This window comes from Monodon monoceros, unplaced genomic scaffold, assembly GCF_005190385.1.
Source record: "Monodon monoceros isolate NGI ecotype Baffin Bay Population unplaced genomic scaffold, NGI_Narwhal_1 Super_Scaffold_14, whole genome shotgun sequence".
NCBI classification, from domain to species: Eukaryota; Metazoa; Chordata; class Mammalia; order Artiodactyla; family Monodontidae; genus Monodon; species Monodon monoceros.
The window spans coordinates 13020950-13046590 of NW_021703770.1; the positions used below are offsets into that span (position 1 = coordinate 13020950).

The 25641-nt window shown below is 39.8% G+C and overlaps 1 protein-coding gene across 3 annotated transcripts in view; it reads right to left on the reverse strand.

Moving 5' to 3' along the window:
- Window positions 1–25641, reverse strand: part of NSMCE2 (NSE2 (MMS21) homolog, SMC5-SMC6 complex SUMO ligase) — a 223878-nt gene that overhangs the window by 176198 nt on the left and 22039 nt on the right. The gene's annotated exons all lie outside the window — the stretch shown is intronic.

A 25641-nucleotide genomic window follows, 5' to 3' on the forward strand; every position in this document is an offset into this window, starting at 1 on the left:
TATATCTGCACATGAACCTCGTAGTATTGTTAAAGATCAAATAAGGAAGATTTCCACTTCTAGTAATGGTAGGTTGGGTTATGTGGACCAATCCTCCTACTGAAGACAACTAAAATGACTGGAAGGCTTCCCTGGTGGCTCAGTGGTTAAGAATCCGCCTGTCAATGCAGGGGACACGGGTTCGGGACCTAGTCGGGGAATATCCCACATGCCGCAGAGAAACTAAGCCCGTGCACCACAAGTACTGAGCCTGCGCTCTAGAGCCTGTGAGCCACAACTACTGAGCCCATGTGCCACAACTACTGAAGCCCGTGCACCTAGAGCCCGTGCTCTGCAACAAGAGAAGCCACAACAATGAGAAGCCAGTGCATGGCAGTGAGGAGTAGCCCCCCGCTCCCCACAACTAGACTAGAGAAAGCCCGCACGCAGCAACCAAGACCCAACACAGCCAGAAATAAATGAATAAATAAATTTATAAAAATAAATAAGTAAAATGATTGGATAAAATAGGAAAAAGAGTAATCTCCTTAAAAACAAAAGGGTCACAAGATAGTAAGAAACAACCAGGGCAAAATTAGGGAAAACCAAAAAAGAGAAGCTGAACACAGGAAATCAAAGTTGCATACCCTCCCCCAGTAAACTGGGTCCCCACTCATCAGAATAAAGATGAACCGTAAGTAATCCCACTCTGCTCCTCCAGGCTGCAGGGAGGTTGGCCTTGGCCACTGAGCAGAACAGAGGGAAGAGAGAGAGAGAAAACAAACATGTTTCTGAAAAACTGTATCAACAAGCCACAGCCTGGGTTTGCAGCCTGGGTTCCCCTCACCTGAGTGGTGCCAGGAACCTGAGCTCTGATGTTGGTAGGAGGTGGTCTCACAATGAAAGTACCCACACGTACTCCCCTCTGGAAAAGACACTTGTATCTGAGGCCTCAAATAACCCTACAAATAATTGTTAAGGATAATGAGTAGATTACAGGGGAAAAAAAATAAAAACAAAACAAAAAACCTTACAAGAAAAACCCAAGAAAACAAGCCAAAAAGAGTAAAAATCAGCAGAAACAGATTCCCAAATGTTTCAGATTATCAGTCAGAGCATGAAACAACTATGCTTACTATATTTAAAAATTAAAAGACCCTCAGAAAACAGGAGACTATAGAAAGCGACTAGTAGATTGGAAAAGCAAGATAATATTCTTCAAAGTGTTTTTAAACTTTTTTTTTTAAGCTCTAGACACACAATTTAATAATAGATCGGGAAAAGATAGAGAACACAGGATAATAAAAACGTTAACATTAAAAAAGCTGAAAGAAATGAAAATAAAACTGGAGTCCTTAAATCATATTAGGGGATGCACACACTCAAAGACTCTTCATTCAAATAACTTGGCTCAGACAAATGGCAGTATTTCTTGTCTACTCTGACGAACAGTACAACAGTTCATCTCTAAGTCATGAAATAATATAAAACCCACTTGCATTTGGCTTTTAAAAAATGATTTCCCTGGACTTCTAAATTATGCTTTAGTTTTACAGTAGTCAATTATAAGCACACTCCATAAAATATCTTCTGGGTTAACACGCTTCTGGTAGAATATCTCTTGGCTGGTAACACCCAGACTTCACAGAATATACATATCCCTCAATATAAGCTTTTTTTTTTTTTTTTTTTTTTGAGGAGTGGGAAGGGGCAATGTTTATATAAGAAAAATTTGTATTTACATTCCCCAAATTAAATACATTTTTAACAAAGCGGTATATGAGAAAGGTCTCAAGTCATATTCCATATAAAATTGTTAGACCGTTTGAAAATTTCCAAACATCAATGAAAGAGACATGTTGCTTAGCTGTTGCTGGTACCAACGTGTATCTATTGCCATATATACAACAAATGTTTGTTAAAAATTCTATTAATTGCTTGATGATCAGGAAGAGAATTTTAAACAATTTATAGCCTAATAATGAGGGGTTGTGACTTATACAGGCATTTTACTGTATATAGTTACATTTAAGTAAATTGGTTAGGGGTTTGGGGTTGGCCTGTAATTTAATTTTTTCCCATTTAAAATAATGAAAAAAAGAAAAAAAAAGAAGAAAGAAAGAAAAATAGGCCCCTGGTTTCACACAAACCTTATCTAGTTAAAGGAAATGATGATGTGTGTGTGTGTGTGTTTTTTTCCTTTTCTTAGAATCAGTATATTTTATGTGTAATAGATTCTGACACTGGGACCATTGAAAAAGTGGGTCAAGCTGGTAACCTGAGCAGAGACTAACAGCATAAACTGCTTTATCAAAAGTGCAATAATTAGTGGCAACTTCAACCTAAACAGAAACTCACTAAAGGATGTATCAGCGGCAAAAGTCTTTCAAGTATGAGAAATAAAAATGTGTCAGGGGCTTATATCAGTAGGAATTGACATAATGTTGGCAACCTCCCTCTGGAATTAAATGAGTTAATTTTTTAAAGCACTTAGAAATATGCCTTCGACATTAAAGTTTTCAGAGTAAGCAGGATGATGATTCTCATTATCAAGGTCCATAGACAATAGCAAGACTTGAACCAGATAACAATTTTAAATACAAGGCCAAGGAGACCTTCCCTGCAAAGGAGAACGTGAGCGATGGCTGCCAGTATTTGATGGCATGAAGCCTAAGGGAAATACCTGAGGAGGCCAACTGTGGACATGCACCCTCAGCTAAGGCTCCAGGGCCCAAGAATGTTGGGACAAGCTAAAGAACCTAAGTGATGAATAGTGCAGCCTGAGGCGACAAAGGGAAAACACCAGAAGAGAGCAGGAAGCTACTCCTGAGAAGAACCGAGAACCACACCACACCACACCTGGAAGTGATGCTCAGTCAGATAACTTCAGGCTCAAGTCAATGTTTTCATCTGCTGGGGAAAAGGGCTTGGAGAGACTAGAGACGGAAGACAAGAGACTCCCACAATGGCATCTGGAAGAGAGGTCATGAGAACATCTGTATCAAGTAGTTGTTAACCCCTGTCTCCCTTATTATTACAATAAAGCCTCTTTCTAAGTATGTTATTTGTGTTCATGTTTCAGAAATACCAGGCAAAGGAAGGCACAGGGAATGTGTCCTGTTCCACTAAAGAACTGAGGTGGGGAAAGAGCATAGTGTTGCATGAAAAAGGCTAAATAAAGCCCTGAAGAACTCAGGAGGAAAAGAGGGATAAACACATAAACAGGGAGCTGGCTGTTGACTAAAAAGTGGCTGGGGCGTTGGGGAGGTGCAGAGAGACTGACCAGCTAGAGGTTCCCTGCTCCTTTATTCCACAGTATATAATCCCACTACCAAAATTCTCCCACTCTCACAGGGAAAGCCCTTCCTAAAAATCCACACCAACCAAATCCTACACATCCTTCAAGGGCTGAGCTCAGGCCCTACCTGCTTTTAAACTCTGCCAGCCTAGAAGGATCTCACTTAATTTATCTTAAAAACTATACTTGATCCTTTGGCACTTTGAACCATAAACAATCTTGTTTTCTTATATGAATTTGTCTCATTTTTCCAAACAGACTTTAATCCATTTGAGGGCAAGAATGATGGATCCAACAAAGAACTATAGGAACTCTTCCTTCAATATTCTTATACGGCTACCATATAATAAATTTGAAAATTAAACTTTCACCAAACCAGAAATTGTCCTGCCTCTGATATTCAATTGAATTAAAATGCAAAGAAGACATGTAATATAAACTTATTTGCCTGTTCTATTTTCAGTGTGATTTTTCCACAGGAAAAAGGTTGGCACCAGCGCTGAGTGTGGGGGGGAGATTACAAAAATGATGTTAAAATTCACAGAATGACAATCTCAGAGAGGCAAATGTTACTGTAGCACACCTCTGCAAGCCAAAAAGTAACTGCAATGATAAAATATATATACATAATAATAATAGCTGTACCTAACAATTGGTAAGCACTTCATTATGAGCCAAGACTACTTAGCGTACTGTGTTTACATTAAACCTCACAGCAGCATTAAGAGAAAGGTAGTTTTAGCTCCACCTTATATATGAGAAAACCGAAGCACCAAGCAGTTGAAGTAACCTGCTCAAGGACACAATGGTAGTGAGTGGCTGAGCTAGGCCTCCAACTCAGACCTTCTAGCTGCAAAGTATGTACACTAGCCTCCTGTGCTAAAAGGTGCTTAAACGAGAGAAGGACAAGCACCTCCAACTCCTCCATGGATATCCAGGGAACAAACCCTTGGGGTGGGGGGGACTGGGGGGCAAGTCATGGCCCTGAGCTTCATCTCAGCTCCCGGTGGTCTGTTCCAAGTAGGACACTGGCCAACGCCACTCAGATGTGAGTGGGCCCAGTCCGATCACATTTGGGAAAAGCTTTCCCAAATTCCTTAGTAGAGGAAACCGACAACAAAAAGAAAATGATCTTCCCCTTTTAGAAGACTGCTAAGTTTTAACACTGGTGAAGAGAGTGATCTTTCCCATCAGCAAGGCTAACGGGAGGGGCTATAAAAGTAACCAAGTCACCCACTGAATGCTAGGAGAATAACTAAGTCAGCTCTAGCAGCTGGCAAGTCAACCTGTACCAGGCCAAGAGCACCAGCAACAACAGAGATGGAAGTAGCAGCCATGCAAGGGCAGCAACAGGGAACTGTTTCAGGGGAAGGGAAGAGCCCTGGAAGGCTTCACATGCAGAGGTACTTCTGAGTGGAGCCCAGTGTCAAAACCATTTCTATTATCCGTGTCTTTGACTGTCCTCCCCTGGCCAAGCGGGGTCTGGGAGTCTAGGAATATTCTCCTTTCTTCAATGTGCCATTCAAGGAGCATTAATTTATTATAATCAACCCCTGCTTGTGTTAATCAAATGAACCTAAGTGATACACTTGAACATTCATTTACAAGCCAATAAATATGTGGGGAGGTCTCCTGGGGAGAGCTCAGAGACTCGGTGGGACCGGTGTGACACATCTGGCACACCGATTAAGAAACTGCTCCAAGAAGTTAGTTCAATAACTCGCTGAAATATGTCCCCCTAACCCCTGCCCCAGCAAATTAAGTCCAGAGGGCACAGATAATCTTTGATTTGTATCAAACAATTATAACTGCTTCTGTAAGGACGCCAGTAGCGTGGCAAACGTGCCTTGTCTGTACCAGTGACCCTGCTCAGCGCTATCCCAAACACCATGCGCCGCTAACAGGACCTGAAGAACTCACAAAGTGTCATTTAGACCAGGAAGGGCCACAGAATTAAACCCATTCTTTAAGGATGGTTTCTGTTTCATTTTGTTTTTTCCTGTTCATTCGCAAGCCCTAGAAAACTAAAGAGTGATAATCACTGAAAGAGGACCTCTTTTTAGACTGAAGTGCTCTGATATTTATCTAACATAAGAAGTATCTGAATGGATGCAGTTGGCCTGCATATGATTCTCCTAAAGTCAAACAAACCTGTAATTATGCAATCTAGGCAGCCACGCTAATCATTAGACATGTCACCTGTTGTTCAATGTCAGAATGCACTAACAGCAATATGAGAACTATTACTATTCTTTCATTTTGAAGAGCTGAATAAGGCATTAAAGGTACATGTTACATAAAGAACATTAAGCAGAAATGGGTGATTTAGTGTTGCAATCAAATTCAACTTAAAATTCATGAGACTTCAATGGGAGGAAGATAATGGCTGAGGCAGGAACACTTACGAAAGCAAAACAATTATATGGAAACTAGCAATCAATGCGGGTTGTCTCAAAAGTGAAAGACGGGCAAAATGAGGGAGAAGAGGGAGGTCTGAGAGAGGAGAGCAAGGGAGGAGACTAGCTATTTTCACAGATGTAGGCAGACTCAGGTGACACAAATTTCAGGTCCCCTGTGGCTAAACAATGTATCAATAGGTAGTAAGCCTTCAACAATATGGTAATTCTTATGTAGCACAGTTCAGACTCATGAGAGTTTATCCAGGGTGAGTTCCAAGATTGTCTAGTGTCTATTCCCACCTTATTTGCTCCACATAATGCCACTTTCTTGGCTACTGGTTAAAAAATGGGGATAAAGAAGATTCTTTATCTTGGCTTCCCCAAGTCCAGATGGGCATGGTCAACAGACCAGTCAAGCTTTTCTTCCATACCAGCAACCAGTTCAGCAAGAATGGAAGGTAACTGATGCCACTAAGAGACGCAGCTTCTTGACCAACTATTCTAAGTAAGGCCCCTCCCAAGCCACAGCTGTCCTGAGGAGCAGCCTAAGCCATGCACTGGAGAGGAAATAAATTCTCTTCCCTGAGGCCTAGCCCTAAGGTTTGGGAAGCACAGCTGAAGCAGGTCCGGGAGCACAGAGGACCCAGAGCCAAATAAGTTCCCTCAACGTCCTTCAAGTCTTCAGCAGAACTGCCTTCAGTGAAACAAACATGAGATGAAGACACCTGTCCTCCTCCTTCCCCTAGCATGTCCATCCCAGCTTTATCTCTAGGCTCCCTCTCTACACTACTGGATGTCTTTTTCCTTTGCTCTGCTGTTGCCTATGATTTCAGCCACAGGGTCGTTTTCCAGAATTCTCCCTAAGCTCCAGAATAGGACCAGACGCTTCACGCCTTCTTGGTCCATAAGCCCTCTTTACCTTTACAACGAGGACATGTGTGCAGGTGTATGTGTTCAGGCGGCACACCCTCAAGACAAATTTCATCTACTTATCCTTTCCAACTTTCTGTCCCTGATTCAACTGCAGTTTTGCCCATGGTCAAGTTGTTTCCTGAGATTTTGTCCTAACCAAACAAAAACCGCAGAAGCAGGTGTTTTTTAATCTATAAAGTCATGCATAGGCATGTCTGAACAGGAACAATACCAATTATATATAATTGAATAAATTCAACTCCATGCATTTTATTAGTAATATACCAAACCTTTCAGACAAAGCAGTCATTTAGTGTTCTTCTGGGGCTGTGACTCCAATTCCACATGAATCACACACTTAGAAGGATCTGATAAATTCTCAGTGCCATAAAGTATATGTGTCCGTTTTGGAAAGGAGGAAGGAAGGAGAGGAGGCCAGGAATCGCCTGATTTATGTTTTAAATTTCCTAGAATAGGTGGCACATAGGGAGATTTTTACTTTCTGAAACAGGGAATAAGTATCTCCTAATCTCTTCAAATTAAAACTTGATTCTTCTATATTTTGTAAGCAAGAAATTTCTTCTTTTTGGATGAACTCAAATAAATGGCAGTATAAAGCATATTGCCTCTCCCTCCTTCTGTGGAAAAAAACCCCTTCCACTTTTAAAATATAGCTCCAACTATCTCAAGCAATATATATTACACACACACCTTCCTCTATGAGTGGGTGTGTGTATGTTTTTCCTGGCAGCCTAGTATTAAGCAATCATTATATATTCATCAGAAGTCAAATTTAATGACTTATTCACTGCTTGAGCAATATTTAATAGAAACTTGCTTACTTCTCACTACCCCGTACTTTAGTCCCCATTATTCCTCCACACAGATATTAGTGTGGTAAAATTAAAATTGAATCCACATTACATAACTGCCTCCCACCAGAAATAATAGTGAAAAGTGTAACAGTTTATGACACAAACTAGGAAGCAACTGGCTCTTTTATAAGGTCAGTGAATATGGGGGAAATCTTTGTGAAATATTGACCTTTATAATCATCTTTACCCCCTATACAATTTTCTTATCATAGTCATACAGAAGAGGGAAGTTGTATAATACAGTAACTCAAAAAGCCAGCTCTGGAGTCCATTTACATTCAAATCTAGGTTATGTTACTTGCTAGCTGTGTAGTCTTTGGCACGTAACTTTGAGTCTCAGTTTCCTCTTCTGTATAATGGGTGCAATAACAGTATCTAACTCACAACATGACTAAGTGAGAAAATGTAGCTAAAATGATCAGCACAGGGCCTGGCCCACAGTATGCACTGACAAAATGTTATCTGCCATTATAATTATTACAGAATGGATAACTACTCTGCAAATGTAGTTAGTCTAAATGCTGAAAGCACTTTGCCCATAGAACCAAAAAGAATCAAGTGAAGATCATCTCTTTAACTCTCTCAGCTGTTTCTACTAACTAGAGACCAAAGCATGAAGTTAAACTCACAAGACTGCAACACTCTATGAGAAGCTTTGTCAACAATCCGCTATCCTACCCACCCACACACTACTCTCCAGAAACTCACTTACCTAGCAAATGCTTACTGAGCACTTACTACAGGCCAGGCAGAGGGGAAAATGCTTAGAAGCAAGAAGGAGCAGCTAAGCCTGCCCACAGAAGGTTTAACAGGTTTAACAAGTGAGGGGGTGAATGTGTCTGGAAAGGTAGTGTGCATCAGATGTTTACCGGCTTGTGCAGAGGCTAAATAAATGCCCTCGGTCCTCTCCACCTAGGCTGATTTACAGTTTAAATAGTCAAACAAAAACCCTGGGAATGAACAGAGAAGGCATAGATTAAATCTTCACTGCACACTGACTACGCTCCAGGCACGATGAACACACTACTCATCCTTTGTCGCAACAGCGTGGAGTCGGTATTAGTAAACATCACTTCAAGATAAGGAAACCGATGCTCACTAGGGCCAAATCATTTGTCCCAAGTCACACAGTTAATAAGTGGTAGACTTAGGAACTGCCCTCAGGTCTGGCCTGAAGCATGGAAGGCATGTGCAGTAGTGTCTGAACTACCACATAGAAATAAGTAAAACGCACTTCATGCAAAAGTCATGGAGTAATGAATAATCGGTTCTCTGGCTAAAGAAATTCTCCTAAACATTACCTTCTTTTAAGAGTGAGAGAAAGTGAAGGAGAGACTGACTGACTGACTTAAATAATTCTACCCCAAAGCAATGGAGACCATCTTTCATTATATAGGTAGATATTTCCTTAGAATGTGTATAAACCACCATAGTAAAGGTATAACTCAAAATATTGCTTGAAGTAAATTCTATGAAGAATTAAACTTAGAACTCAATCTCTGGATACAATCTAGTCTCTACCAGTCACCAAAAGCACTACGAACCTCAGGCTATGGGCATCAATCATTGTAAAACATATCCACAGACCTCTTTTGGCTAGCTATTATAAGCCCCTTGAATCTTCAAGGTCAAGTCTGTCTTTTACATGATTTAAATCCTTTTTCTATACCCTTCCTGTCCATTTGTTCCTATCTAATCCCTGGCAGACTGGAAAGAAACAGTGAATTCAAGGCAGCAAGCAGTATTTACAGCAGCATTCCAGCCGACATATTTAATTTCAATGACAGCCATTTCTCTCTGGTTTTCAAATCCTTGACTATGCCCAAGTTTTAGCTACAGTGGGAGGGCTGAAGGCCCAGGAGGCTTAAGAAACAAAGTCTGGCTTTGACTTCTGGTTCAACATCAAAGCTCTGGCATGAATTTGTGGCAGCAAAGACCAAAGGAAGTAAGGCTTAAACCTCATGTGAACACTGAAAACATTTAATGAGAATGTAGGTAAAGCACCCAACAGGATGTCTTAAACATAGTGGACCCTAAATAAAAGAAGGCAATTTTACTGTTAACTATGTGTACTTTGCAATATTCCCCAATACAAACCTATTTCACTTAAGCTAGTATCTATTAAAAACAAATAAAAAAAGAAAACACAGTGAGGCAAGAAAAAGACAAACTGCCCAATGAAAAACTTAGCAAAGAGATATAAGCGTAAATTCTCTGAAAAGCTTATTCAAATGGTCTAGTATCTATTGAATTATGGAGTCATCGAGTCACCTCACTTTTGCAAAGTAATAGGGCATATAGTTAAGAAAGTAATTAAGCACATGGTTGAAAAATTCAAACAGAACAATAAGGTGGTGTCTCCAATCCCCAAATTCTCTCCCCAGAGACAATCATTGTTATGAGGTGCTTGGGAATGCAATCCCATGGAAATATTCTACATATAAGGCATCCTCTCTTAAAAAGGTCTACAGAAATTAAGATACTTACAGAAGCAGAGAAATAAGAAATTTTAAATGGCCATACTTGGAGAAAGACAAATCTCACAATGCCTGACATTGAAAATCATATCAGTATTCTCTCTGTGCCCTAGTCGCCAGTAAATGTGCCTGAATAGAAAGAACCATGAGTGGCTGCTTCAGTTTAGTCAAAATATGCTTTGATATTTAGTCAAAATATCCATTCTAAAATAACATAAAGGCAAACAAAAACAGCTGGGAAAAGAACACAAACATTAAATACAAGAAAAGAGTAATGCTAAACAAAGAATACAATATGAGTGTTAATGGGGGAACTTCCATTCACTCATTGAACAAATACCTACGAAACACAGACCATGTGCTTGGCGCTGTTGGGTGCCCTGGAGAGAGCAGTGAACAAGATAAACACTGTATCTTCCCTCAAGGAACTCTTACAAATTTCCACTCTACACAAAAATTTCTAAAAAGCCCTGATATAACTATGTGGCCTTTGTTTGGCTCTTGGTATTATGGGAAAGCTTATTCCTCTGCTGAGCGGTTCTAATTATTAGAGTTGGTCCAAAGAGAGAGCTGATTCAGGGCCTCCCTAGAATAATTCTAGGCAATGACAACAATAAATCTGAATTGCTCTTTCACACACATTCACTCATTTACACCTCATAACCTCCGTGTAGAGTTATTTTACTTTCTGTTTTCTACGGTTGAGGAAATTGAGGCTCAGAGAAGTTAAGTGATGCCACTGAAGTCATGCCTCAATGTCAGTAGAACTTGAACCCCGGTCCTCAACTCCAGAGCTACAGAAGAGCCACCTGCTGGGCCACACAGAGTCAACTTTTCCAGCTCACAGTCCTTCAAAGATATGAAGGACTATTGAAGGTGGCTATTAAATATCTCCTACTCTGCGAGTCTTTGCTTCATCAGAATAACTAATGATCATCAAGTCCCTTCAAGTTCCTGCCTTCATTTAAACATGCTTCATGTACCAGTGTCCCTTTTTAAAAATGGACTCTGGAATAAAAAAAACGATAATTACAGCCACAGGCTAACCAATTAAGACTACGATAATACTATTATTACATGTGTACCACTGTGATCCTGGGTTGACCTTGTCAATTAAAAACAAAACAAAAAACTCAACAGGAACTGCTATTAAGCCAGACTTCTCCCTTCCTATATTAGTACCATTGAATTTTTCAATTAAAGATTCAAAACTTAAAGACTGTCAAATTTCATGTTTCTGAAAGCTGTTATTCCATTTTATTCAGGAGGCGGAGGTCTTTCTGAATTTCAAAATGTCATCTAAATATCAGGTAGCCTCCCTTATTTTCTGTGATCCATAAATTTGACAACCTTACCTTAGTTTTTTTCCCAAGAAGTTAAATAAAATAATAGCTAACATTTACTGAGCATTTACTATGTGTCAGACATTATGCTAAGCAATTTACATGCATCATTTCATTCAATCCTTGCAATAACTGTGGATAAGACACTGTCATTCCTTTGATGGAAGAAAAAAAATGGGCTCAGAGAGGTTAAGTACCTTGAAGCAACATCATACAAGTAACAAGCTGCAGAGGGAAGATGCAAATCAGGGTTGATTAAATAACAGAGTCCATTCCCCTAACTGCAGTTATCATCAGTAATCATCATGCTTTTGGCATAACCCATTTCCATGTCATAAGACTTTGCCGAATGCCTTCCTAAGATCTATGCAGAAAGCATCCCTACTGTATGAGGGTAGTTGCTCTGGTCAAAAACAAACAAACAAACAAAACCAAACAACAACAACAAAACGGGATGGGGGAGTGGAGAGAAACTAGGATGATCAAGAACAAAAACATCAAGTAAGTTCATAAAATGAGATGGCTACTCAAAATAAGGTTAATGAATAGCAACTACCTTAGACCAGCATATCACCGTACTCATTTCAAATAAATTTAAACCAAGAAAAAAATTACAAATGGGGTCAGCTTACTTTAAAATAGAAAGTTAATTAAGGAACACTTTAATTAAACAGAAATTAAGTCCTCAAAAACTATAAAATTAAGTTTAAGGAGATATGATAAGAAGTTTATTAGATCATAAGACCTATGGTGACAGGGACTGTAATCTCTGTCATTTACCTAACTCTCAAGTGTTGGTCTAAATGAGAAGTATTCTGTCTGAGAAACGTTTCTTTAAGAGTGGAAGGGCCACAATCACAAGAGGGAACAACTGTATTCCTCGTTCCTATCTGTTGGAGGATAATTGCTATGTTAATTATTTTTGGGAGGTAACATATATTTGATTTCATGAAAACAATGGCAAATCAATCTTAAATCACTGACAGCTCCAGAAAATAAGTCTATCATAATTTACTACAAGCATTATAGTAACTGTCCCATCTAATCAGCATTTTTCCTTACGTTTGTACCTCCGCGTAGTACAAGATCCTGAAAAGATGTCTCAGAGAGTTTATAAGGTCATTCTTATTTTTCTCATTACTTATCTCATCATTTCTAAGATGTTTTATTTTCACTTTGCCTGACTTAAATCAGTAGTGACTCCAAATACTGTTTCTGTCTTGCCTTCTTTAAAAGCCTACAGATGTAGAAAACAAACGTATGAACACCAAGGGGGGAAAGTCACGGGAGTGGTGGTGGTGGGATGAACTGGGAGATTGGGATTGACATGTATACACTCATGTGTATAAAATGGATAACTAATAAGAACCTGCTACAAAAAAAAAAAAAAAAGAACCTGCTGTATAAAAAAATAAATAAAATTCAAGAGTTCAAAAAAAAGCCTCTTTATCAAAGAAATAATAATCTATAAACACCTAAACTGACTAGAAATGTCTCAGAGAACTCTGCTGGATGAAGTAAACTACTTCTGTAATGGGAATTATCTCCCACTACTGTATCGGTTTCTGGATGACAATTACAATGAACTGCAAAGTAAGAAATAAAGAACTATTAATATTAAATGAGTAACTAAGTGGCTCTGGAACACTGCAGTAGTATTTATAAAATGGGAGGGTCCAATCAATCACATCCCACATACAGGCACTCAGTCTCTGCATCCAAACACAAATAAACCACATACAAGACCTAATCCCTGAAGTCATCTTGACTCCTCTCTTTAGCACATAATACATTTAACTAGTTCCCTAGTTCGATCAATTCTGCCTGCTCAAGTCAACTATTATCTCCTTTCCAACTACAGCTGCCTTAATTTCAATCTTTATTGTTTCTTTCTCATATTATTGGTTTGTTTCCTTAATGAGTTCCTTTTCCAATATCTTTTCCCCTCTAATCCTTTTCCCATGTTGTTAACAAATTCTCAAGTACAAGTGACGTTACTCTTGTTTATCAAAAGTCTACCATAGTACTTCCACTTCTGGCCAAGACAGAATAATGGGAACCAAATTTATTCTCCTGCCTGAAACACACAAAAAATTCAAAATAAAAACAAATGAGGGGCTTCCCTGGTGGCGCAGTGGTTGAGAGTCCGCCCGACGATGCAGGGGACACGGGTTCATGCCCTGGTCCGGGAAGATCCCACATGCCGCGGAGCAGCTGGGGCCGTGAGCCATGGCCACTGAGCTGAGCCTGCGCATCCGGAGCCTGTGCTCCACAATGGGAGAGGCCATAACAGTGAGAGGCCCGTGTACCGCAAACAAACAAACAAAAAAAAAAAAACAAAAAGAAACAAATGAAAAGTGGTTTGCAAGACAACAGACTTATGCAAGGAAGAAGGAAGGAGAGTGATTGGAACCATATGAGATAAGACCTATAATTGGCCCATCTTACTATCTTGAGGGAGTTTCCAGGCTGCAGGGCACACAATATCAAAATCTCTGCAGACCTTTTGTAGAAATTGACAAACTAATTCTAAAATCTATATGGAAATGCAAAGGACCTAGAATAGCCAAAAGAACCTTGAAAACGACAAAGTTGGAGGACTAACACTATCCAATTTCCAGACTTGTTATAAAGCTTTAGTAATCCAGGTAGCATGGTATTGGGATAAAGACTGACCAACAGAATAAAACAGAGTCCAGAAGTACAAACATACAACATATATGGACAACCGATCTGACAAAGAAGCAAATGCAATTCAGTGGAGAAAGGATAGTCTTTTCAACAAATGATGCAGGGACAACTGGCTATCATATGCAAAAAGAAAAAAACCAGGAAAAGAAACTTTGATCTATACCCCCTACCTTACACCACATACAAAAATTTAGTCAGAATGGATCACAGACTTAAATGTAAAACTATAAACCTTCTAGAAAAATTATAAAGAAAATCTTTGGGAACTTGGGTTAGGCAAAAATTTCTTAGATACAAAACCAAAAGCACAATCCATACGACAGCAAATTGATAAACTGGATGCCATCAAAATGTAAAACTTCTGCTCTTCAAAATAATCTGTTAAGAGCTCAGACTGGGAGAAGGTATCACAAATCATATATCTGATAAAGAACTGTATTCAGAATACAAAAAGAACTCTCAAAACTCAAAAAAATAAAAAATAAAAAATAGCTCCAAACAACTGGAAACAAGATTTGAATAGACGCTTCACCAGAGATGAACGCCAAATAAACACACGAAAAGGTACTTAACAGTATCAGTCACCCGGGAAATGCAAATTAAAACACTGTAAGATACCACTGCGTATCTAACAGAATGGCTAAAGAGTACCCAGACCAAGTGTTGGTGAGCATATGGAATGACTAAAGTATTCCCTTAATATACTCCACACACAGATTCCTAATTTTCAGACAACTATATTACCAAAAAAGTACATTTAACCATATAATTTAAACCACATTTAATATAATTTAATTTTATCATAGTGACTCAGAAGGGACCTCATAACATTATAATGTCTCTCAGTGTCATCGTTACGGTTTTACTAGTAAAATATAGAAACATGAATCAACAGAAATCTTTTATGTAACAGATACCGAAGAGACCAGCTTTTAGTCTGTAATTACCTCACCGGAGTACGACTGCTTTTTATTGTAAATCATTTTCTTGACTTCAGAGTTCTCAAAGAGTGGTTGCCTGACATCAGCATCAACATCTCCCCGGAACTTGTCAGAAATGCAAACTCTCAGGTCTGACACCAGACAACTGAATTGGAAACTCTGAGGAGGGCCAGCAATCTGTATTTTAACAAGCCCTCCAGGTGATGCTGAAGCCTGGTAAAATTTGAGATGCATTGTTCTAACGTTTTTTTGTTTTGTTTGGTTTTGTTTTTTGCGGTACGCGGGCCTCTCAGTGCCGCGGCCTCTCCCGTTGCAGAGCACAGGCTCCAGACGCGCAGGCCCAGTGGCCATGGCCCACGGGCCCAGCCGCTCCATGGCACGTGGGATCCTCCTGGACTGGGGCATGAACCTGTGTCCCTTGCATCGGCAGGCGGACTCTCAACCACTGCACCACCAGGGAAGCCCTGTTTTAAAGTTAAAATGATAAATTGCTTTTCTCTGAGATTTTTTCTGAATTCAAAGAATTTTTAAGACAAAAAAGGAAATGTTACTTCAAATCCATGTTTTCAACAAATCTATAACTCAGCCAGCTGTTTTCCTATTTTTATACTCCTGAATTATTTTTGGCCCTTTATTAAGCTAGAAGACTAGAACTGAATGTAAGATCCCATAAATAATGCATTCTACAAAAGCTTTGTTTTAAAACAAACTTTTCGGGCTTCCCTGGTGGCGCAGTGGTTGAGGGTCCGCCTGCCAATGCAGGGCACGCGGGCTCGTGCCCCGGTCCGGGGGGATCCCGCGTGCCGCGGAGCGGCTGGGCCCGTGAGCCATGGCCGCTGGGCCTGCGCGTCCGGAGCCTGTGCTCCGCGGCGGGAGAGGCCACGGCAGTGAGGGGCCTGCGTACCGCAAAAAAAAAAAAAAAACTTTTCTACTTAAATATCGCAGTCATTTATTCACATCTATTTTTGCAACTGCATCCAACATTCCTTGCAAATTTACAAGATTTGCTTCTAATTTCAGCCACGAATTGTCACCCCCAGTGAACAGCTGTGCAACTTTTAATTAGGTTCATCTAAATGGAATGGACTTGAAAAATAATCCTAGTTATAAAATTTTTAATTGTTTCATAAAGATACTCAAGAAACAGAATGAAAGTGGAGATGGTCTTGAACTGAATCAGGACAACTGGGGCTGTCGATAATTTACTCAGAGACTTTGAGTTAATAATTTCATCTTTCTGGGTCTCAGTTCCCTCACTATAAGAGAGAGTTGATGACCTTAAGGTCCATTTCAGGTCTAAGAATCTATACATCTGTGATCTTACTCTTATCCTCTATGTACTGTACTTTTACATTCATGTGACACTGTCAAATTATTTTAAGTATTTTTAAACAGTTTTAAAATTGTTTTAGGATACATGCCTCTTCTCAGGATTCAGGAATATAACTCTAACACTGAATATGAACAGTAAAATATGAACACATGCAAACTTTTAGTTGTTGAAGCACCAAAATGGTAGTGTGACTTTAACAGTCTCTTATTCTTTCTTAGATGGGTTAATTTATCTCTGAAACTACAGGGATGGCTGGCATGAACTCCTAAAAGCAGAGATTTCAAACATCATTAACAACATGGACTCTGGAGGCAGAATGCCTGGGTATGAATTCTGAATCTACCACTTAAGAATTATTTGTCATCTTGAGGAGGTTATTCAAACTTCCTAAACCTTAATTTTATCAATCTTCTGTTAAGAGGATAATAATAGTATCTTCTCCATACAACTTAAATGAGCTAATCTTCTGAAAGCGCTTAGCACAGAATGAACACTCAATAAGCATTAGGTATTTGTATTAACATTACTTGCGAAGTTGGCTCTCTGCTCAGAAGGCATAAGAACTCATGTGCAATTCACTTTGTAAACACAAGTATACAGGTACTTTGTGCAAGGCATCTCACCCTCACTACAGGAGGAGAGGTTCTTAAACTTCAGGATGTATCAGAATTGCTTGGGATGCTTTTTTAAAATACAGATTCCTGTGCTCTGCTTTCAGAAGCTCCAATTCTGCAATTTTAAATAAGCATCCCAGTTGTTTCTAAGACAGGCTGCTGAGGACTACAGTTTGAGAAACATTTCTGTATGGGTTTCAAAGAGAAAGAATGTCTCCCTTCAAGTACTTACAATCTCCAAGCATTCTTTCCATTTCAGAACTCACGGCAGCTACCACAGTGCTGCTCCTGTTGGCTGTGTACCACATACACCTAATATGGTCCTTTCATGTAGATTCCATTTGCCATCACTTTAAGTTCCAATATCTGTGTCCTGATTCAATGACATAACATAACTCTTTACCTTGTATTTGAGATCTGCCTAATCCTCTAAACCCCACCACCTCCAAACCTGTGACTACTGATGGCTCCTGATATACAGGCTATTCCTGACCTCTGAACATGGTAGATTCATTAACCCTGGATGCTGACCTACAAACATGACTACGGTCTCATTCATAGCCCTGGTCTCAGAATAACACTTCCAACACTGCTGTCAGCAAACATGTCTTCAGTATAGCACACATTTTCAGACACAGACTGCAGTGTCAAAACCTATATGAATTTAACTCACAAAACCTTAATGCATACAAAAACAACAAGAACAACAAGAAAGCAACAATCAGGGATCAGAAGCATCCTGGGATGGAACGTAGACTATGACAAAGGAATTTAACTGTATTACAAATGTTTGACATAATAAGCTCACTGAAGGAAGTGGGGGGAAAAAGGAGCTGACCCAAGTAACCTTGAACGGTGTTTTGACTGAAAACTGTTAATACTAAAGACAAGAAGAACTGTTCATAAGCATTGTATGCTAGCTGATGAAGCTGTCCATCATGGAGGTATGGGTTAATAATTCTGAAACTGCTTTACATGTATATTGGGGTAAACAAATAAGTAAACGGATGGTGGGTAGTGGGAACCAGATCTCTTAACATTGAAGAAGGAAGTTACAGATAAACAAGGGAAGAATACTACTACAATTTAAGCACGTGGTACTAGGTTAGAGTTGAAGACGTCAGTATGAACACATGGTTACCTTAATATAAATGCAGATGGATAGATACAGAAATAATGACAGTTATGTGTGTACACATGTGTTAGTATCCATATATATACTTCCTAACTCTGCTGCTGAAAGGACCTAGAAGCAGTGACATTCTGGTAGCAACAAGCACACCCAGAGCCCAGATCTTAGTTTCTAAATACCATTTTCCGATATAAGGAACCAGAACTCCTTGGAGAAACAGCTGATTTGGGGGCTGGGACAGGGAGAATACAATTCTTTATAAAAGAATTCCAAATAATTTATGTTGCTATTTGTCCCTCTAGGAGGTGGAGCTTAACTCTCCCCGCTTGAGTGTGGGTAGAGTTAGGCTTGCTTCCAAAAAACAGTATGTAGAAGGAGAAAAAAAAAAAGTAACTTTGCAGTAAAGAAACCTGATAAACACTACTGGGGCCAGGTGATGAAGGTCAGTATCACCAGTAAATCATGTTGATGACATGTATCCCCTGGTATCATGTGATGAGAAGGGCACTAGACTTCTGTGGTCTTCTTGCCAAAAACACATAACCCAGATCTAATCATGACAAACCCAAATTGAGGGACATTCTACAGAAAATCTAACCAGGATTCCTCAAAATTGTCAAGGTTATAAAAACCAAGAAAAAATGAAAAAAAGAAATGGATGAAGAAGTGACTAAGGAGATGGTGACTAAATGCAAATGGTGAGTAAATGCAATATGATAGCCAGGACTGGATCCTGGACAATGTCTTGAAAAAAGACATTAGTGAAATCCACAAAGTCTGGAATTTCCTATTTGGTTTAGTCAATAGTAATGTACCAATGTTGTTTCTTAGTTTTGACAAACGTAGCATGGAAATGTAAGATCTTAACAACTGGGAGACCTGGGTGAGTGTATATGGGAACTCTCTGCGCTATCTGCAACTTTTCGCAAACCTAAAATTATTCCAAAATAAAAAGTTTATTTAGAGAGAGCGAGCACGTACACACAAAATGAGGTGAAAGAGAGACTGCCCAAAGAGGTGAAGCTACACTTAGAAAAGTCTACATGATTAAAAAAATAATTCTTAACTGTTATTTGGTATAAAGAATTTACTTATAATTAAGGCATTAGCTAGATAACATTATTACTGCAACTTTCTCTCTTGGTATTCAGAATCCCAACGAAACACATACACACACACACAGGTGGAATCTTTTCTCAACACCATCTTCAAAATAAAAAGATTAAACAGACTCAGGTTGCAGTGTGGCAAACAAACTGAAGCAGGAATCAAGAAGCAAATCTGTCAACTAGTTCAACTATCTTAGACATGTTATTTCATCTCTCTGGGCCTCAGTTTCCTGATCTGTAATAGAAGTAGGTTAAAAAAGATGTTTAAGGATCCTTTCCAGGCAAAGATACAACAACCTCCTTGAAACCAAATCCTGCTAGATTTGCTCCTAACCCTCCAGTAGCTCCTCCTCAATCTCATCTGTCTGCACCAACCCCCCCAGAATGCTGGCCCAGGCCCTCTTTTCAGTTAACATATTCTCAGAAACAAATACATATTTCACAGCTTCAAATCCCACATGTAGGCTATTTCCAAACCCTACCTTTACTTTGAACTCAAAGACCAACTGCTTATTGGTCATCTCTACTCGGGAGACATATCTAAAACTGACTTCATTTCCCCCCAAAAATTTGTCTTCCAGTTCCCATTTGTCAGAGGCAGAATAACAGCCCCCCAAAGATGTCCATTTCCTAATCCCCAGAACCTGTCAGTATGTATGTTACGTGCAAAGAGAGAATTAAGGTTACTAATCAACTGACCTTGAGATGGGGAGATACATTATCTTGGGTTACTCTGCGTGCACCTAATATAATCACAGAGGTCTCTATTAGTGAAAGAGAAAAGCAGGAGAGTCAATGTCACAGTGATGCGGGATGAGAAAGACCTGACTGGCCATTGCTGACCTGGAAGATGGAAGGAGTATGAACAGCCTCTAGAAACTGAGAGAGACGAGAAAATGACTCTGCCCTACAGCCTCCGCAAAGGAACACAGCCCTTCTGACAGCTGGATTTTAGCCCAGGGAGACCCACTGCAGACTTCTAACCTCCAGCTCTGTAAGATAATACATTTGTGTTGTTTTAAGCCACTAAGTTTGTGGTAAGTTGTTCCCACAGCAATAGCAAAATAATGGCCACCAGGCTAGAAAACTGGGCCTTTCTTTTCTTTTCTTTTCTTTTTTGCGGTACGCGGGCCTCTCACTGCTGTGGCCTCTCCCGTTGCGGAGCAACAGGTTCCGGACACGCAGGCTCAGCGGCCATGGCTCACGGGCCCAGCCGCCCCGCGGCATGTGGGATCTTCCTGGACCGGGGCACGAACCCGTGTCCCCTGCATCGGCAGGCGGACTCTCAATTACTGCGCCACCAGGGAAGCCCAAACCGGGCCTTTCTTAACGGGGATGCTTCAGTCAGAAATTTGAGTATCATTGTTGACTCCTTCCTTTCCCTTAATCTCCATATTCAGTAGATCACTGAATTTCATCAAGTCACTACTATCTAATGCCTGGGACCCCAACAGCCTCCTGACTGGTTGGTCTACCTCTAGGCTGATTCCTAGGAAGCCATTTCCCACATTATAGCCAGAGAATTAATGCAAAATACAAATTATCTTATTCCGATTTTAAAAACTTTTTAACAGCTTCTCACTGCCCGAAAGATAAAAGTCCAAACTCTTTAATTTGACTTATGAGAACCTTCTACCCCTGTTGTGGCCCTCTCCTATTCTCTCCAGCCTCTGCTCAGTACACAAATGCCAGGTCTATTTTAGTCACTGCTATATTGGCAACACCTAGCACAGGAAGTATTAATCCTTTCGGCCCTCACATGAACGCTCCCCCCTAACTGAGATGTAGAGTTTATTTTCTCTATCCATAAATTGAGGCTGGTCCTGTGACTGTTTTGACTGATTAGACACAGTAGAAGTAAGGTTCTGGAACTTCTGAGCCCACATCTTAACAGGTCTGGCAGCTTCTGCTTCCTTCCCCTGGGAACAGCTACTGTGCTGGAAGAAACCCAAACCATGTGGAGAGGCTACGTGAAGGAGAATCCTAGGGCTCTGGTCAATAACTCCAGTTGAGCATCCAGCCAACAGTCAGCACCAACTGCCAGCTGTGTAAGGGAGCCACCTTGCAAATTCTAACCCAGTCAAGCCCCCAAATGGCTGCCATCTTAACTGACCTCACATGGAGCGGAAGAACCTCCCAGCCCAGTTCAGTCAACCCACTGAATCATGAGACAGTAACAAAAGAAAGTTTACAGTTTTAACACATTAAGTTTCAAGGTAGTTTGTTTTACAGCAATAAGGGCATATGCCAACGTGGGTTTAAACTCTACTCCTGGTACCAATTTCATCTCTTGCTCCTTAACAAATTACCCCAGTAAGCTCCATCTCTTGATAGGAGGAAGAGCATGCAATCACAAGGATGGGAAGACTTGCTGGGGGCCATCATTGGAGAGTAGTTATACAGCACATGAGAAATACTCAATACCTCTAATAAATGTATGAGTGCCTGTCCTATCTCTTAAAACCTCATTTCTTTTCCAGATCCAGAGTTAAAATGTACTCTTAATGAAAAAGAGAAGTTAAATCAGTCACCTGTTAAACTCTAACTGATAATTCAAATCTGGGCAAATGTATTTTTTGAAGGTTCTTTTGAGAAATCTACTCCCATGGTGCTCAATTGCGACCAATTAAAAGCATTAAATATAGAGCAAAAGTATATTAAAATCCCTATTCACATGGCAGTCATCTGCTCCACTTGTGCTATAACTGTACTAAAATGTGAGGGACAGATTATGTGAAGGATTTTGATTATGGTTTTTTTTTTTTTTTTTTTTTTTTTTTTTTTTTTTGCGGTACGCAGGCCTCTCACTGTCGTGGCCTCTCCCGTTGCGGAGCACAGGCTCCGGACGCGCAGGCTCAGCTGCCATGGCTCACGGGCCCAGCCGCTCCGTGGCACGTGGGATCCTCCCGGACCGGGGCACGAACCCGTGTCCCCTGCATCGGCAGGTGGACTCTCAACCACTGCGCCACCAGGGAAGCCCTTGCTTATGTTTTGAGAGGTTCCCCCACCGGTGATATTGCCAAGAATGGTAAGGATGAGAAGCAAAAACAATACCATTGGAGTGAAAATGCAAACATTCATTAAATACCTGAATGAGAGGTAAATTAATGGAACATACAATCAGTTAACCAAAAAATAAAACAGTAAAGAAAAGAAAGTGCTTCACAGTTGAGCATGTGAAACATCTCTTAGACCTGCATGGTAATCTCTGACAGCCCTCTGGGTCTATGAGAAGCCTTCTGGGTATTATAGGAATTTGATATGTGAATCTGGTAGGATTCGCTACCGGACTAGTATTGGTATTTCGCTTCCCAATTAGTAAGTATCTAAACACAAGTGCATAGTGCTCTTTGGAAAGATAAGGCAGATATAGGGCAATTCTTTCAAATTCAACAAACTCCAAAACTACCTAAGGACTCTGGAAGTCTCCATTCTAAGAGAGTAGAGGGCACTAACAAAAACTGCATCCTCTATGTAACAGTTTACATAATCTTTCTTTGTAACTGGTTTAAATGTCTATTTTAGTCTGTCCCAAAGGAGCTCTGATCCTTTTTGCTTGAAATTAAATCCCATACTAATTTTTCTGAAACTAGAACACATTTCTGCTTCCGAAACCATCACAGATGTCACTTTTTTCCTACTAAGAAGGTAATGCCCATACTCCCTCTCCCCCTCCCCCTCACAAACACACTTGGTCGTCACTCAACACACACTCTCAGTGCCATTCTCCATCCCAATAGGAAGGTATATACTTTAAAGTCATTTCTTCACTTATTCTCTTTATAGTTGAAGTATGTGTTTACAGGCTGACCAGCCAAGGTGAGAAGTAGATCCGGCATATGACAAAGCATATAAACTGTTTTGAACTAGGAAAAGGAGATATTGGCCATATTTTACACACACAAAAAAGGAAGCTCAAAGAAGTGAAGTAACTGGTTCAAACTTACACAGCTAGTAGATAACAGAACTTGCATTTTTAACTCAGGGCTATTTGTACAATATTAAATTTGTACAATACTAATTTTATACAATACTAATTCTCAACCAAGAGCTCCAAAGGATCCACCTTTCTACTCTGCAAAGGGCCCAAATAACTACAAAAAAACACATTTTTGGGTTGTTATTTGTATTGGTCAAAAAGTAATTGACCCCAAACTAACACAACATTGTAAATCAACTACACCTCAATTAAAAAAAAAAAAAAGATCTAATAAAAATAGCTCTTTGGACTCTTTGGAGACTGAATAAAAACTACAGCTGATAGTAATAAATAAATAAAAATAAGAGTTAGTATGTGTTTAATAAAAAAAGGTAATTGACCAATAAAATGTGAGTGTTACGTGCCAAGCATTGTGGAGAGCACTTTAAACACATAATTCTCACATCAACCCTAAATAAGGTGGGAATAATGGAGATGTTTGTGGGCACACAATTAAACATTCATTAGATATTAGTTCCTATTTTACAATATTATCCCCTATTTTACAGATGAGGAAACCAAAACCTAAAGTCACTATGTTATTAACTAGCATAGCCGAGTCTGAACCCAGTTTACTTGATTCCAGAACTGGTCCTTAAAGTCCTAAATTATTCTGCCTGGCCAACCAAAGTATTTTGCTGCCCATTAGGGAAAAAAGGGAAAGAAGAAAGGAACCTGGCAGTAACCAAGGCCTTATTACTATATTGTGAGATGTACGACATCTTCTCGATGTGACAGTACTAAAGCTATAACACATGGTGGTAAAAATCTTACAAAGGCCCAAACTGAAGATAATCTTCAATCTGAACTACTTGCATCTCCCTGAATCTGCCAGGCATTGGGAAACAATTCTTCACGGTCTCACACATCTCTGAACATCTTGCAGAAGCATGCACTGCCCTTTTGTTCCAGCCTATCTTTTCAAGGGTGTTTGCATAATGAACAAAGCTTTGGAAGACTAGATAGTGTCTCCCTCCAAAGCAGAGGGCAGTGTAATAAAGATAATGTCTTCCTCCAGAGCAAAAGTCAGGCAGGTTTACTGCCCATTATAAAAATCTGGGTTCCCCAAGCTCAAGGTTCCTCAGCTCCAACCCAAGCCCACCGCAGTATCGTCCTGGGCTCTTCCATACCACCCCTGTAAGGACTCGGATTGGGAGTAAACCTACAGGACCATAATACTCACATGGCTTGATGTACAACAAGAAAGGCCTTTGTCTCTTACCTAGGAGTCTCCTGTCTTCCGCCAGCATCCATGAAACTGTGGCAGGCTAACTTGATAGCGTCCATGTAGGGTAAAAACCCCAGATCCTTCACAGATCTTGATACCAAGTTCTTTGGACTATTTCTCACCTTTGCTTTCCTCAGAGATACCCTCTCCCATTCTATAGGAGACACTATTCATCTTTTGGTCATCATCTTCGGCATGAAATTTCTCCTAAAGGTCCTCAGCTAGAATCTACTATTAACTCCATGATGCCCCCATTGATTCCTGCACACAGGTTTCTATCACAGCCCTTTTAAAGCTTTATTCCACTTGCTTATTTGTGTGCTGTGCCAGTTAATCAATTTATTGCCTCTCAGCTCAAAATTTATCTTTTTATACATGCTCTGTGATAATGAATGAAATTGCTTTAAGCATTTCTCCTTACAGTGAGCGTAATGTTAAGCCTTCTCAATAGAGGGTGCTGCAAGGACACTGCAGGAGGAAGGGAGTCCTCCAGAGAACATCACACTTAATGATGAAAGACTTTTCTTTTGCCCTAAGATTAGGAACAAGATAAGGATGTCTGTTCCTGCCACTTGTATTCAGTATTGAGTAAATAACTTACTGCAGGTTCTAGCGCCAGGCAAGAAAAAGAAATAAAAAGCAAATAGATTGGAAAGGAAAAAATAAAACTATCTCTATTCACAGATGACGTGACCTTGCATAAAGAAAATCCTAAGGAATCCACTAAAAAAAATACACACACATACGCACACACACATGCACACATGAGTTCAGCAAGGTTGCAGGATACAAGCTCGATTTTATACACTTGCAATGAATATGAAAATGAAATTAAGAAAATAATTCCATTTACAATTGCATCAAAAAGAATAAAATGTTTTAGAATAAATTAACAGAAGAAATGTACAACTAATATTCTGAAAACATTGTTGAAAGAACTTAAATAAGATCTAAATAAATGCAATCTCATCAGAATCCCAGCTGGCTTCTTTTTAGAAACTGACAGGCTGATCCTAAAATTCATACAGAATTACAAGAGACCCCAAAGACCCAAAACAATTTTTAAAAAGAAGAGCAAAGTTGGAGGACTACACTTCTCAACTTCAAAACTTACTACGAAGCAACAGCTACAAGACAGTGTGGTACAGGCATAAGGATAGGCATACAGAATTCTATCAATGCAATAAAATTAATGGAGAGTCCAAAAATAAACTTGTGTGTCAATGGTCATCTGATTTTCAACAAGGAGGTACCAAGACTATTCATTGGGGAAGGAATGGTGCTGGGACAACCGCATAGCCACATGCAAAAGAATGAAATTGGACCACTAA